The following is a 16,296-nucleotide window of genomic DNA, read 5'->3' as shown; positions in this document are numbered from 1 at the left end:
TAGAGCCCAGAGCACAGTGTACAGAGCCCAGAGCACAGAGACGGAGCACAGTGCACAGAGCACTGAGCTCAGACCCAGATTCAGAGACAGTGCCCAGAGCCAGAGCCCAGAGCAAAGCAGAGAGCACAGATTGCAGAGCACAGAGCCAGAGCCAAGCACCCAGAATATAGAGTACAGAGCATAGAATAAAGTGCACAGAAACCAGAGCACAAAGTACAGAGCCTAGAGCACAGGGCGCAGTGCCCAGAGCACAGAGAAAAGAGCACAGAGCACAGAGCACACAGCCCAGTGCACAGAGCACAGAGCACAGAGACCACAGCACAGAGACCAAAACATAGAGCACAGATCTCTGAGACCAGAGAACATAGCACAGAGCACAGAGCACAGAGTGCAGACTACAGAACACAAAGTAGAGAGCCAGAGCCCAGGGCCAGAGCACACATCACAGGGTGAGAGCACAGAGCCAGAGCCCAGAGGGAGAATCCAGAGCACATAGCCAGAGCACTGAGCACAGAGCATAAAGCACAGAGCACAAAACACAGAGCCCAAACACAGGGTGCAGTGCCCAGAGCACAGAGCAAGGAGCACAGAGCACAGAGACCAGAGCACAGAGCACAGAGCGCAGAGCCCAAACCCAGAGTACAGATCCAGAGTACAGAGATAGAGCACAGAGCACAGAGCACAGTGACCAGGGACCAGAGCACAGAGCCCAGTGCCCAGAGCCCAGAGCCCAGAGTGAAGAGTGAGAGCCCAGAGCACAGAGCCCAGAACCCAGAGCTAAGAGCACAGTGACAAGGACAAGAGCACAGGGCACAGTGCACATGGCCCAGAGTACAGAATGTAGAGCACAGAGAACAGAGCTCATAGCCAGAGCACACAGCACACAGCACAGAACCCAGTTCACAAATCTGCGAGCCCAGAGCCCAGAGCCCAGAACCTAGAGTCAGAGCTCAGAACACTAACCACAGAGACCAGAGTCCAGGTCAGAACTCTGTGCTCAGAGCAAGGACCCAGATCCCAGAGCAGGGAGACCAGAGCCCAGAACACAGAGAACAGAACACAGACCAAAGACACCAGAGCATGGAGACCAAAGCACAGAGCACAGAGTCCAGAGCACAGACCACGAGAGGAGAGCACAGGTCACAAACCAGAGAACAGAGCCAGAGCCCAGAGTAGAGACCCAGAGTTCAGAGACAGAACACAGAGCCCAGAACCTAGAGCCCAGAGCTCATAGGCAGAACCAGAGTACAGAGACAGAGCACAGAGCACAGGGCACAGTGACCAGAGTCCAGAGGATAGAGCACAGAGCCAGAGACCAGGGCCAGCCTCTGAGTTCTGAGCTCTGCCCTCTGTGCTCTGGTGTATGTACTCTGTGCTCTGTGATCTGTGATCTGTGCTCTGTGTTCTCTGCTCTGGGCTCTTGCTCTTCACTCTGGGCTCTGTGCTCTGTGCTCTGGTCTCTGTGCTCTGCACACTGTGCTCTGTTCTTTGCGCTCTGGCTCTGTGCTCCGTCGTCTGTGCCCTGTGCTGTGTGCTCATGGCTCTGGCTCTAGGCTCTCTCTCAATTCTCTGGGTCTGGGCTCTGACCTCTGTCTCTGTTCTCTGGGTCCTGGCTCTGTGCTTTGTGCTCTGTGCTTTGCACTCTGTGATCTAGGCTCTGGCTGTGGGTTCTTGCTCTGTTTTCTGTGCTCTGTGCTCTGAGCTCTCTGCTCTGTGCTTTGGGCTCAAGGCTCTGGGCTCTCGATTTGGGCACTATCTCTGACTCTGGGTCTGGACTCTGTACTCTGTGCACTGTGCTCTGCCTCGGTTATGTGTGCTCATTGCTCTGCATTCTGCTCTCTGGGCTCTAGCTCTGGGCTCATGCTCTGTGGTTTGTGCTCTGTGTTTGTGCTCTGTGCTCTGTGCTCTGGCTATGCGCTCTGGGCTCTTTGCTCTGCATTCTGCACTCTGTTCTCTGTCTATGTGCTCTGGGCTCTGGTTCTGGGCTCTGGCTCTGTGCTCTATACTCTGTGCTCTGCACTCTCTGCTCTGTGCTCTGTGCTATGGTCTGTTGTCACTGAGTTCTGTGATGTCTCTGAGCTCTAAGCTTTGGGCTCTGGGCTCTGGGCCCTGGACTCTGTGCTGTAATCTCTGTGCTCTGTGCTCTGAGCTCTGAGCTCTGGTCTCTGTGTTGTGTCTCTCTACAGTTGGTCTGGGCACTGTGCACTTTGCTGTATGCTCTGGTCTCTGTGCTCTCTGATCGGTACTCTAGGCTCTGAGCTCTGTGTTCTGTCTCTCTATTCTGGGTCTGTGCTTTGGCCTCTGGCTGTGTGCTCTGGCTCTATGCTCTTGTCTCTGATCTCTGGCTCTATGCTCTTGTCTCTGATCTCTGTGCTCTGTGCTCTGGGTACTGTGCTGTGCTCTCTCTGCTCTGTCCTCTGTGCTCTAGGCTCTGTTCTCTTGACTTTGTGCTCTGTGCTCTGTGATCTGCACTCTGTGCTCGGGGCTCCTGTTCTGAGCTCTGTGCTCCTTACTCTGGGCTCTGGGCACTGCACACTGTGATCCGGGCTCTGTGCTGTGTGCTCTGTGTGCTGGGTTTTGAGTTCTAGCTCTGAGTTCTGTGCTGTGTGCTCTGGTCTCTATGCTTTGTGCTCTGTGCTCTGTGCTATGGTCTATGGTCTCTGAGCTCTGTGCTCTGTGCTCTGTCTCTGAGCTCAGGTCTGTGGGCTCTGGGCTCTAGGCCCTGAGCTCTGTGCTGTGGTCTCTGTGCTCTGGGCTCTGTGCTCTGGGCTCTGGGCTTGTTGATTTGTTCACTGAGTTCTTTGCTGTGCACTCTGTGCTCTGTGCTATGGCTCTGTTCTCTGGGCTGTGTGCTCTGGACTCTGGGCACTGTGCTCTCTGCTCTGGTATCAGGTCACTGTGTTTTGTGCTCTGTGCCCTGTGCTCTGTGCTCTTGCTCTGCTCTCTGGGCTCTGTGATCTGTGCTCTGTACTCTGTGCTCTGGACTCTGACTCTGTACTCTGTGATCTGCGCTCTGGGTTCTGGGCTCTGGGCAATGTAATCTGAGCTCTCGACTCTGTGCTGTGGTTCATGTGCTCTGTGCTCTGTGCTCTGTGCTCTGGTCCCAGAGCATTAGTCCAGAACAAGAGCCCAGAGTGCAGGGTTCATAGCAAAAAGCACAGAGCACAGAGCCAGAACACAATGTAGAGAGCACAGAGTGCAGACCCAGATTTAGAGCCAGGGCCCACATACAGAGCCCAGAGCACAGAGCACAGAGTAGAGATTGCAGAGCACAGAGAAAGAGCACAGTGACCAGAGACCAGAGCAGAAAGCACAGAAAACAGAGCAGGAACCCAGAGCCAGAACCCAGAGCACTGAGTACAGAGCACAGAGCACAGACACAGAGCCAGGACCCAGAGAACAGAGCCAGAGTCAGAGCCCAAACCCAGAGTATTGAGAGATAGGCTAGAGCCAGGGCCCAGAGCACACAGCCCAGAGCCCAGAGCCCAGAGCACAGAGCACAGAGCAGATTGCAGAGCATAGAGAACAGAGCACAGAACACAGAGACCAGAACACCAAGCACAGAGCCAAGAGCCCAGACCCAGAGTACAGGCCAGAGTACAGAGACAGAGCACAGAGCCCAGAGCACAGAGCATAGAGCCCAGAGCACAGAGTGCATAGCACATAGCAGAGATTACAGAGCCCAGAGCACAGAGTGCATAGCACATAGCAGAGATTACAGAGCCCAGAGCACAGAACCCATAGCAGAGCACAAAGCACAGTGCACGTATCAATGAGCTCAGAGCCCAGAGCCCAGAACCAGAGCCCAGCGCACTGAGTGCAGATCCCAGAGCCCAGAGCACTGAGGGCAGAGACCACAGCACAGAGCCCAGAGCACAGAGCACAGGTCACAGAGACCACAGCACAGAGCCCAGAGACTAGACCTCACAGACAGAGCACAGAGCACAGAACTCAGAGAGCAGAGACCCTAGCACAGAGGCCACATCCCACAGACCAGAGCACAGAGCCCAGAGCACATATCCCAGAGCATAGATCTAGGGTACAGAGACGAACACAGAGCCCACATCCCAGGCTCACAGCATAGAGCATGGAGAACAGAGACAGAGCCCAGAGCCAGAGCCCACAGCGTGGAGTGCAGAACACAGAGTACAGAGCACATTGCCAGGACTGAGATAACAGGACAGAGTTCAGAGCACAGACCCAGAGTATTGAGATAGAGCCTAGAGCCACAGCCCAGAGTACACAGCCCAGAACACAGATCACAGAGAATAGGGACACAGTACAGAGCACAGAGACCAGAGCACAGAGCACAGAGCTATTGCCAAAGTACAGAGACAGAGCACAGAGTACAGTGACCAGAACGCATAACACAGAGCACAGAGCACAGAGAACACAGCCCAGTGCACACAACACAGAGCACAGAGACCACAGCAAACATCCCAGAAACCAGAGATCAGAGACAGAGCACAGAGCTCAGAGATCAGAGACCATAGTACAGAGCCCAAAGGACAGAGCGCAGAGCACAGATCACAGAGAACAGATCCTGAGCCCAGAGCCAGAGCCCAGATCACATAGCCAGAGCACAAAGCACATTACACAAAGCACAATGTAGGATCCCAGAACCAGAGCCCAGAGCCAGAGTGCAGAGCATAGGGCAGAGAAGCACAGAGTCAGAGCACAGTGCATGGGCACTGAGCCCAGAAACAGATTCTGAGACAGTGCTCAGAGCCAGAGCCCAGAGACAGAGCCCAGAGCCAGAGCCCAGAGTGCAGAGTACAGAGCACAGAGTACAGAGTGCAGAGCCCATAGAACACAGCCCAGTGCACAGAACACAGAGCACAAGACCACAGCACAGATGCCAGAGCACAGAGCCCAGAGACCAGAGACAGGGCACAGAGCACAGAGCCCAGAGACCAGAGACCAGAGACAGGGCACAGAGCACAGAGCTCAGAGACCAGAGACCATAGTACAGAGCACAGAGCACAGAGCACAGAACACAGAGCACAGATCCTGATCCTAAAGCCAGAGCCCAGAGCACACAGCCAGAGCACAGAGCACAGAGCACCAAGCACAGTGTAGGAGCCCAAAACCACAGCCCAGAGCATTGAGTGCAGAGTACAGGCAGAGAGCACAGAGTCAGAGCAGAGTGCACAGGGCATTGATCCCAGACACAGATTCTGAGACAGTGCTCAGAGTCAGAGCCCAGAGCCAGAGCCCAGAGTAGAGAGACAGAGCCCAGAGCCAGAGCCCAGAGCCAGAGCCCAGAGTGCAGAGTGCAGAGCACAGAGCACAGAGCCAGAGCCCTGAGCACATAGCCAGAGCACAGAGCACAGTGCACAAAGCACAGAGCACAAAGTGCAGAGCTGGACCCCAGAGCGCAGAGTGCAGAGCACACAGCACAGAGCATAGAGCCAGAGCACAGTGCACAGAGCACTGAGCCCAGACACAGAGCCAGAGACATTGCACAGAGCCAGAGCCCAGAGCTCAGAGCCCAGAGCACAGAGTGCAGATCCCAGAGCCAGAGCCCAGAGCACATAGTACAGAGCACAGAGACCAGAGAATTGAGCACAAACGAGAGTACAGAGCACAAAGCTGAGAGCACAGAGCCAGAGCACTGTGCTCTGGTCCTGGGCTCTGGCTCTGTGCTCTGGACTCTGGTCATTATGCTCTGTGCTCTGTGCTCTCTCTCTGTACTCTGGCTCTGGCTTGGAGCTCTGGGCTGTGGGCTTGGTGCTCTGTGTTCTGTAATCTGGGCTCTGTATTCTGTGCTCTGTGCTCTGTCTCTGTACACTGGCTCTGTCTCTGAGCTCTGATCTCTGGGCAGTGGGCTCTGGTCTCTGTGCTCTGTGCTTATGTTCTGTGCTCTGGGCTCTGGGGACCATTCTCCATGCTGTGTTCTCTGGTCATTGTGCTCTGTGCTCTGGGCTATGTGCTCTGTGTTTGCACTCTGTTCTCTGGGCTCTGGCTCTGTGCTCTTGCCTCTGTGCTCTGAACTCTGGACACTGTGCTCTCTGCTCTGGGCTCTAGGCACTGTGTTCTGTGCTCTGTTCTCTGTCTCTCTACTCTGTTCTCTGTGCTCTAGGCTCTGTGCTCTGGTTCTGTGGCCCTGGGCTCTGGGCTCTGTGCTCTGTGCTCTGGGCTCTGTCTCTAAGCTCTGTCTCAATACTCTGTCTCTGGGGTCTGAACTCTGTCCCTGTTCTCTGGGTCCTGGATCTGTGCTCTGTTCTCTGTGCTCTGCAATCGGCACTCTGGCCTCTGGCTCTGGTTTCCTGCACTATTCTCTGTGCTGTGTGTTTTGTGCTCTGTGCTCTGCTCTGAACTCTCTGCTCTGTGATCTAACTATATCAACAGGCTCTGTGCTCTGGACTTTGCCATTTGGGCTCTGGATCAGTTCTCTGCACTGTGCTCTGTGCTCTCTGCTCTACACTCTGTGATCTGGGTTCTGTGCTCTGTGCTTTGGCTATGTGATCTGGCTCTGTGCTCTGTACTGTGCGCTCTGGCTTCTGGATCAGTTCTCTGCTTTGTGCTCTGTGCTCTGTGCTCTGTGCTCTGCACTCTGCACTCTGGGTTCTTCATCAGTGCTCTGGCTCTGTTCTCTGTGCTCTATGCTCTGCATTCTGTCTTCTGGGCTCTGGCACTCTGCTCTGTGCTCTCGGCTCTGGGCTCTGTGCTTGGTGCTCTGCGCTCTGTGCTCTGGCTCTGTACTCTGTGCTCTGTGCACTGGGCTGTGTGCTCTTGGATCTGGCTCTAGGCTCTGTCTCAATACTCTGTGACTGGACTCTGAACTCTGTGTCAGTTCTCTGGGTCCTGGTTTTGTGCTCTCTGCTCTGTCTCTGCACTCTGTATTCTGGGTTCTGGCTCTGGGCACTGTCTCTGACTCTGGGTGTGGACTCTGTCCTCTGTATGCTGTGTTCTGACTCTGTGCTCTGTGCTCTTTGTTCTGCACTCTGTGCTAAGGCTCTGGCTCTGGCTCCTGCTCTGAGACCAGAGCACAGAGCTCAGATACCACAGCACAGAGACCATTGCACAGAGCACAGTGCCCAGCACCCAGAGCACAGAGTGTAGAGCACAGAGACCAGAGACCCTAGCACAGACACCACATCCCAGAACCCAGAGCACAGAGCCCAGAGCACAGATCACAAAGCACAGATTTAGAATACAGAGACAGAACACAGAGCCAAAATCCAAAGCACACAGCACAGAGCACAGAAAACAGAGACAGAGCCCAAAGCCAGAGCCCAGAGCGTAGAGTGCAGAACACAGTGTACAGAGCACATTGCCAGGACCCAGAGAACAGAGACAGAGTTCAGAGCCCAAACCCTGAGTATTGAGTGAGAGCCTAGAGCCAGAGTCCAGAGCACAGAGCACAGAGTGCAAAACATAGCCAGTGCACAGAGCACAGATTACAGAGCACAGAGCATGGAGCACAGAGCCAGAGCCCAGAGAAAGAACCCAGAGCACATAGCCAGAGCAGAGAGCACAGAGCACAGAGCACAGAGCACAAAGTAGAGAGCATGAGCCCAGAGCCAGAGCCCAGAACATGGATTTCAGAGCACAGAGCACAGAGTAAAGAGCACAGAGACCAGAGAACTGAGCACAAACCAGAGTGCAGAGCACAGAGACAAGAGCAGAGAGCCAGAGCACTGTGCTCTGGTCCAGGGCTCTGGCTCTGGCTCTCTGCTCTGGACTCTGGTCATTTTGCTTTGTGCTCTGTGCTCTCTCTCTCTGTATTCTGGCTCTGGCTCTGAGTTCTGAACTCTGGGCAATGGGCTTGGGTCTCTGTGCTCTGTGCTCAGTATCCTGTCCTCTGTTCTCTGGGCTCTGGCTCTGTGCTCTCGCCTCTGTGCTCTGTGCTCTGGGCACTGTGCTCTCTGCTCTGGTCTCTGGGCACTGTGTTCTGTGCTCTGTTCTCTGTCTCTCTACTCTGGCACTGTACTCTGGGTCTGTGCTCTGGGCTTTGTGCTGTGTACTCTGGTCTGTGGTCATTGTGCTCTACTCTCTGTGCTCTGCACTCTGTGCTCTGTGCTGTGGTCCCTCTGCTCTGGCTCTGTGCTCTGGGCTCTGTGCTCTGGGCTCTGACTATGTGATCTGGCTCTTTGCTCTGTACAGTGCGCTCTGGGCTCTGGTTCAGTTCTCTGTTCTGGGCTCTGGGATCTTTGCTCTGCACTCTGCGCTCTCAGCTCTGGATCAATGCTCTGGCTCTGTGCTCTGTGCCCTGTGCTCTGCACTCTCTCTTCTCTGCTCTGGCACTGTGCTCTGTGTTCTGTGCTCTCTGCTCTGGGCTCTGGGCTCCGTGCTTTGGCTCTGTGCTCTTGCTCTTTGATCTGTGCTCTGGTCTGTACTTTAGATCTGTGCTCTGAGTTCTAGTCTCTGGTCTCTGTGTTATGTCTCTCTACTCTGGGTCTGGGCTCTGGGCTCTTTGCTCTGTGCTCTGGTCCCTGTGCTCTGTGCTCTGCCCTCTGTACTCCTGGTTCTGGTCTGTGCTCTAGGCATGTGTTCTGGGCTCTCTGTTCTAGTCTCTGGGCTCTGTGTTCTGTGCTATGGGCTCTGTGGTCTGGGCTCTGTGCTCTGTGCTCTCTACTCTGGGTCTGTGCTCTGTGCTCTGGTCTCTGTGCTCTGGACTCTGTTTTCTGTGCTCTTGTCTGTGGTCTCTGTGCTCTGTACTCTGGGCTGTGGGCCCTGGACTCTTTGTTCTGTCTATGTTCTCTGGTTCCATGCTCTGGACTCTGGCTCTGTTCTCTGGCTCTGGAGTCCATGCTCTGTTCTCTGTGCCCTGGCTCTGTGCTCTGTGCTCTGGTCTCTGTACTCTGGCTCTGTACTCTGGGCTGGGGTCTGTCCTCTGTGCTGTCAGCTTTGGTCTGGGCTCTGGGATCTGTCTCTGAGCTCTGGGTCAGGGTCTTTTCTCTGTGCTCTGTGCTCTGAGCTCTGGCTCTGGGCTCTGGACTCTGGCTCTTCTTTCTCAGAAAGTCCTGTCACATATTTGGATGTGCTTTCACATGTTCTGTTTTGATATTCAGGATTTTACCCATTTTGGGTGTTTGCTTTTACATTTGAGCAGATGGTTTTGATTAAATTTCTGATATTGTGGTGCATTCTCTATTGCGATAACCATGATTTAGTGCTCTGTATCACAACTGATGTCGTGTACACTTAACGTCATGGCAGTAGGTGGTGTGGTGCAAGGAAAGCCTTTCCTCATAGGTCTTGTGCCAAAAAAAAATAAAAATCAGCATATGTATCATAAGCTGTCCCTTGCAAACTACAGGAGAGAGCCAGGAATTCACAAGGACATTGATGTCCTTGCAAGGGGAATCAGGGTCAGTAATGATATTTGCTTACAGAATGATCTGGCACTGACTACTTCCTGTATTGGTACAGTATGTTGAGGCTGAAGAAATGTTCTAGAATTTGGGCATAGACCTTAAACAGTGACCATTTTGTTAGTGTCTCTTCACTGCAGTTGGTTTTCAGCACCCACACCCTTCTGCTTTTCATGTCTCCCCAAATATCCTCACTCTTCCTTTTTGAGTACTCACCTTTGAATATTCCTAATCATTCCTCTGTTAGCACGCTGCATGTTCAAATTTGGTATTATGCCCAGTGAAAATGTGTTCATCATGCCAACAGCAGGTTCTTTTTTAATCCACTGGCTTGAGGTCTGCAACTCTCATGGGCTGGTAATAGGACTCTTAGCAATTTTCCAGAGGGCCTGGTGCCACAGAGGCACTAGTCTGGTCAAAGGAATGAACCCTTGGGTGAACACAGATTGACCAGATATTTCTGCATCTGAAGGTGTGTTGAAAGGCCTCTGGAAAAATCACAGCAGGAAAATTTCTGAGTGTAGCCCAGTTGTAAGGCAGCAGCCAAGGTGGTTGGCCCTGGCAGGTGGAGTGAGCACAGAACAACTCTCCTTGCTTGACAGCTCCTTCCAGTTCTCCATCCAACATGGTGAGTGAATGACTCCCTCATGACTCTCCTCATGAGCCATCCCAGCAGCGACCCACCTCCACTTAGAAGTCCAACATCCCAGGTTACAGCTGTCTCGTGTTACATTTTACTGGGAAAGGAGGGGCAACCGACCAGACTGGGTGTGATGTTTCCCAGTTCAAGGAGCATCTGAGCCAGGGAGCTGCGCTGCATGCTCCCCAACCCTGAGCTGACAGCAACCATCATGCCGTGTGGCTGCTAGGGCCCTAGGACAGTTCCCTGACTTGGCAGAATCACGGGTGTGCCCAGACCTGGTGGATTGGTTTCAGAGGGCAATGCCAGCTGGGGCCGGTGCTAAGCTTGATGACCCACATGCCCTCACGCAGCCCTCCATTCCTGCCTGGCCCCCTAGACCTCATGAGGGCTCACTGCCAACAGCAGGAGCTGGGTGACCAGGCTGTCATGATATCCAGTGTGGCCAGACGAGCACAGCGCCACCTAGCAGGCCTGGATGGTAGTGCGAGGGGTCAGGTTTCAGTAGGTCCCCTTGTCCTGCTGGGACCCGGAGCGATCCACAGCCCGCTGGGTTGCAACCCGCACACGCCATAGCTCGAGCCTCTTCAACTGGGCCAAGAGGTTAGGATCCCATTTCTTGAAACATCAGGCCCCTGGCCCTCGCTCCCTTCGTCTTTCCTCTTACTGTCCCCGCAGAGCCAGAGCTTGTTTTGTATCTTGGTCTGAAGCAACCAGGGCCAGAAGCGTCTCTGGTTGCCATGGGAACCATGATGCCACCATACTGTCATGCCGCCCCTCTGTGACCTCATGCGCTGACTGTGGTGCAGGCACGAGGTCACTGAAGCCACTCCTCAACATCCAGGTGGTCCAAGGCCCAGAGAAAGCCTCTGGGGAGAAAGTGCCTTCTCCTAATGGAGCCTGGAAACTTTGCTCCCTTCACACCCATGCCCAAAGCCTACCCCTTCCACTTTGAATAGAGTCACTCTCCTGTATTTTACTCTCGTGGCACAGGAACATTGGAAACCAAGTGAGGCAATTTTCAGAGTGGAACGACTTGCAATTGAATGATTGAGAGATCATGGAACATTCCTGGGAGCCTGGTGGGCATTGTAGCCCCTGCCCTGATTCGAAACACTGTGAATTTGGTGATCATTCGGTTCAAAACCAGACCTCTTCCCTCACCACAGACATCATTGCCTTCCCCAAGGTTGGTTTGTCAGGGTCGCAGACAGTGTTCGTCGGGACCACCAGTCCTCAGCATGTTCTTCTTCCAGAGGTGTCAGGTACCAGGAAGAAGCAAGAATATGGCACAGTATCCACTACCTCATGGCTGTGAAGGGGCTGGGTATGACGTTGCTGATCATCCAGCGGCACTTCCGCTGAAAGAAGAGATACTGCAGGCATGTGGCTGTGCTGGTTCATCCAGTGTGTTGAAGGATTTGATGTACCACCAAGGCCCCAGAAGTGCTGGTGTTGGGTGCAGGAGGCCACCATCACAACACTACCAGCAGTATGGCATCAGACATTCTTGCTGTCTGTGAGCCAGGCTCCAACCTGCACTCATTCTGTCTCTTCAGGGCTGGGTGACTGAGTCCATGCCAACAGTGGGCACCATGACCATCTCCTCCCATCTGCCTCCTGTGCTTGGTAGGATGATACAGCTTGTGAACAGGGACAGTGGACATGTGGGGCAAGTGGTGTCTACTGGGCCTGTGTCCCACATACAAGCACCAGGGGGCCTCTCAGACCATAGGATGAAAGCGTGGCAAGGGCTAGAATAAGTAGTGTGTGATGTCATCATAAGGGCATCTTGCACAGGATAGGTGCCAAATAATTTGTCAATGTCATCAGCCATAAATTAACTCTAATGAGTGTTCAATACCTTCATCACCATGCATGCATGAGGCACAGAAAAGTGTAGTCAGTTGCTTAGCGTCCACATGAGAGATGTGCACAAGTTTCTAGTCAGTCACAGAGATCAAAGACTGTTTTTCATCCCAGGGTCACCATAGCTGAGGGTTGCACTGCATGACTCAGTCCAAGATTGCTGAGTCTCAGGGCTTCATCCCTGCAGGAAGAACACATGGATGCCAGAGAGGTTTGGGACCAGAGAGGCTTACTTGTGTGCCACCCACCAACTAGTGAAAGCAGGTGACAGGTCCTCAGGAGTTGAACAGTTCATGGGCTCAGGTCTGACATACCAGTAGGTCCTCTAGATGTTCACAGCCTGCCAGGGCATGGCTCAGCAGTCAGTGACCTGAGCACCAGCACAAGTGGCCTTCTCAGCATGTTTGTGAGGGTTGTTTTGTCTTTTGCCTGTGGTGCTTGGAGGTGCTGGTTGTGGAAAGCTCTTCTTCCCTAGTGGATAGTGAGTGGTAGAGAGGTTATGCAGGAACACCTTCAAGAAAGGATCAAGACAGGTCGGGTCTTTGTTGTGGGACAAGGAGCTGTTTAGAAGGGTGAGTACAGCGGGTCTATCCAAGCCTTGGAAGAGTCCTGAAACAGACAGGGCAGCTGATCGCATGAGCAAGTGCCCGGGCAGAAGGGTAAAGTCATAGGCCAGAAGTTAAGGGGTACTTGGTGCCCTGGAACACATGGAAACCATCTGGAGGAGCAGAGTGTGACCATCCTGTAAATGTGGAGAAACAGGCGGTGGTTGCTTTTGCTCACCCTCCATCAGGGTCCCCCAGGAGGATGAGTGACAGTGGGAGAATGTGTGCAGAGGGCTGGAGAATCTAGGCTCTGTTCTCACTGTGCTGCTGTCCCTGAGGAGTGGTGTGGAGGGGGTTCCAGCATCAAGATGTGTCCCAGGACTCTAGTTGGCAGGAGAGAAGGAAGGTCATGGGCAGATGTGGAGGTTTTGCAGACTGGTTGATGTGGCATGCCAGTGTACCATGCTAAGAGTGAACACCCAGCAGCATGCTGCTTTCTTCTCCAGGGTGCACAGGGCTGCAGGGCAGTCAGAACTGTGGGTGGGTTATTGGGGTGTGTGAGCAGTGAGCAGCATCTGGATGTTGTGTATACCAGAGTCAGTTGGCTCTTATGTGTGCCACATTTCACTTACATGAAGGGTCAATCACAGCAGAGTTACAGCCACCAATCTTGACACCCCTTGTGCAGTGTCAGCAGTTCCAGCTCTGTGCCCCTTGGTCATCTAGTGAGTGGTACTGAAGACTCTCAGAGTGCAAGGAAGAGCATCTGAGCCAGCATCTGTGCTGCTCCTGGATCAGAGGGAGGAACTCTGTGTCTTTGAAGCCCAGAGCATTTAGAGCAGCAGTGAGATGTGAGAAGTGTTCAGGAATGCACAAGGTAGAGAAACAGAAGGCTGGGAGGTGACTTTGGAATTGATGAGAAGACAACATGGGTGAGCTGTCACCAACGGGGAGTGATCCTGCTTCAACAGGAGCAAGTCTCCCAGGGCAGCAGTGGGAAGGGAAGGGAAGGTGGGACAGGTTGCAGTGTACAGAAGCTCACAGGCCTGATCCTGTGGAGACAGAAGTGAGCAGCAAGTATGTCTCAGGAAGGCAGTGTGGTGGGGACCACTGTGTCCTACAGATCTGGGCTTGAGGAGAGCTCCCAAATTTGGGGATTATGGTGAGACAGCATGTGCCTCTCCACTGAAATGAGAAACCGGTCACCAGAGGTGAGGATTTCTGGTGGGAGGTGCTGGAGTTGAGAGGAGAGGCAAGGGCCCAGGGGCCATGCCTGTCAGCAAGGGGAAGCATGGGATAGAGAGGACTTCTGCTTCGGAGGCCAAGACCAGGACAAGGGTAGACAGAACATTGAATAGGAAGTGCATGTGGGGTGGGGGTTAGTCCGCAACGAGGCCTGTGCTGAGCAGTGCAGGAGGGGTGCCCTCAGAGGAGGTAGGTAGTTAGAGATCCAACCCAGAGCATAGCCCATGGGGCCTCCTCAGTCAGACTCATTGTAATGCTTTGTGTCCATTCTTGTTGGAGAGGCTGTCCACAGGTGAGGTGTCCCCTAGGAAGAGGACGATGGATGGGGGGTCAGGGAGACGATTGTCATCTTCCTCAGAGAGCTGGGTCCTGAGTACGGAGCATGTGGAGTTTCCTGTTCTGTAACCTCCCTCCTCACTGTCCTCATCCAGGAACCTACCATCCTTCTCTCTCTGCCCTGAAGGACCCTAGAACTAGAATTTCCCCAGAGAGTTGTGTCAAGGGGTACAGGAATTTGCCTCAGGTATGAACACCCAAACCAGCAAGGCCCAGCAAGTAAGGACAACAGCCCACAACAGGTGACATACCCAGCATCCATGAAAGTTCATATATCACCCCAGAAATTCCCCAAGTGCAGGGAGATCCCCCCATAGGCCAGCCAGGTCCCCTAATCAACAGACTTCTCCACCAAGTAGCTGTCCCTAACTACAGTCTCTCCTCACCTCCACCCAGTTTTTTCCTTCCACATTGGATGACCCATCCTGAGGGGTACCCCCAAACTCCTTCCTGTACCTCTTTTCCTGCCAGGTGGCTTCCCCTCTACCCAGGTAATCATACTCCACCAGATGGCACACCCACCTTTCCTCTCCTGGTACCTTATGCTACCATCAGATGACCCCCAGAACCCTCCAATGGTCTGTTCCTCAGCAACTGGTGTCACCTCTTGAACTCTTCCCTCCATGTGTTCAGTTTTCTTACATGGGATTTGTTCCTTTGTCACTTGTCTAATCTGCAGAGGCTCCCAGAGCTGAGATGGAGGTCTTTGAAACCCAAGACAAGGGCCATTCCAAGAAAGGTAATGGCCCTGACCAGGACTATATGTAGAGCCTTCTTTTCCAGGATCTCAGGATGTTCCTGGCCAGGTAATGGTACTCTAGAGTTTAGCTGACTGGGTGCAATGTCAGCTCAGGGAAAGGGCCCATATATGGCTGGGGATAGGGTGAGCTCAGCAGATAAGGCCCATGTGTCCTGTCTACAGGGACCCTGCTCTGCCTCCCCAACACATGTTCCCCACACAGTCCACTCTCCAGTACACCACAGCATACTGTATGCTATGCTATCCTTGGAGAACTTACCAGGGTTTATACCCTTTCTTGATGGACACAAGTTGACCCAGCCAGCTGTGTACACACCTGTAACCCAGGGCTAGTATTCACAGTTGTGCAGCAGGTTGGTTTGACTTCAGAGATGAATTTGACCACTGAGCAGAGGTACAACTGGTTTGCCAAATACAGGAGGCAGTACCAAATATCCCTTCTCAAGTGTGTCAATCCTGCCTTGGAGGTCACGCCAGAACTCCCCAGTGTTGAAGAGAACCTAAATCCCCTACATCATGCACGCCTCTGGCTGCATGTGTAAGCCTTGGGTGTGAATCCAGGACCAGAATTGGAAGTTTTCAGGAACCTGGGCACCACAGGAGATGAAAAAAGAAAAAAGCACTCAAAGACTTATTAGTTCTGTCAGCAGGGAAAGAAATTTATTCTATATTCAGAAGGGCACCCAGAAATCAAGAATGAAAGCAAGCACACCGAGAAGGCTGTCTGCTGGTCTATTTATCTCTGACATAAGTGGAGCTTGCTTGCAGCCCACTGCTCATGGTGACAGCACAATCTGTGGTGTGAAGAGATACTGAGGAAGAGAAGGCTGAGGAAGTACAGGTGTAGAAAGGCAGTCATTGTAGAAAAAGGGCAGTCAGGAAGTGAGATGTTTACATGGAGATTCTCTGGTTTGACAGAAAAGACTGAGAGACTTATCCTTTCTCAATATTCAAGTCTGGAGTTTTGGGAACTGGGGGGTATGCTTTGACAAATATATCTCACTAGGGTGGTAGAGGTGTTGCTTTGCTGATAGAAATCACATGCATCTTAAGTGGCCAAGGAAGCACTGGGTCACAGGGGTACTGGGGAACGAAGGAAGCACCTGGGTCAGCCCTCACCTCCCAGGCAAAGGTACTAGTCCCTGAAGTTGAGGATAAGTGGTCAGGAGATAGGTGGAGGGTAAAGGCGCAGGTGGGAGGAGTGGCACTGGGACTGTGTCATGGTTTGCTGCCCTAGACAGAGGTTGGGTACTGTCCCATGGTTGCCCACTCCCGAGTGGTGCACTACAGGGCCTGGGTCCCCTCAGTCCACCATAATGTTATTGTCCTCTTCAGAGGAAACAGATAAGCTGGATGTCTGAGGAGAGTCTGAGTAACTACACAGTTAGGGAGGGGATGAGCAGGGTGGTCCTGGACTCAGATTCTCTTCTTCTGAGCATGGCCTTCAATTTGACTCCAAGCACACTGTCCCTACCTTTGAGGTGACAGACCCTGTAAGTCCCCTGAAGCAACCCAGGCCCTTACATGACTGTTTGGAAGATCCCATGCGACCTCTACCCACAAGTTCCGGATGAGGCTCAG

Source organism: Sciurus carolinensis (assembly GCF_902686445.1).
Source record: "Sciurus carolinensis chromosome 14 unlocalized genomic scaffold, mSciCar1.2 SUPER_4_x, whole genome shotgun sequence".
NCBI classification, from domain to species: domain Eukaryota; kingdom Metazoa; phylum Chordata; class Mammalia; order Rodentia; family Sciuridae; genus Sciurus; species Sciurus carolinensis.
Note: the sequence above shows the minus strand (reverse complement) of the source record.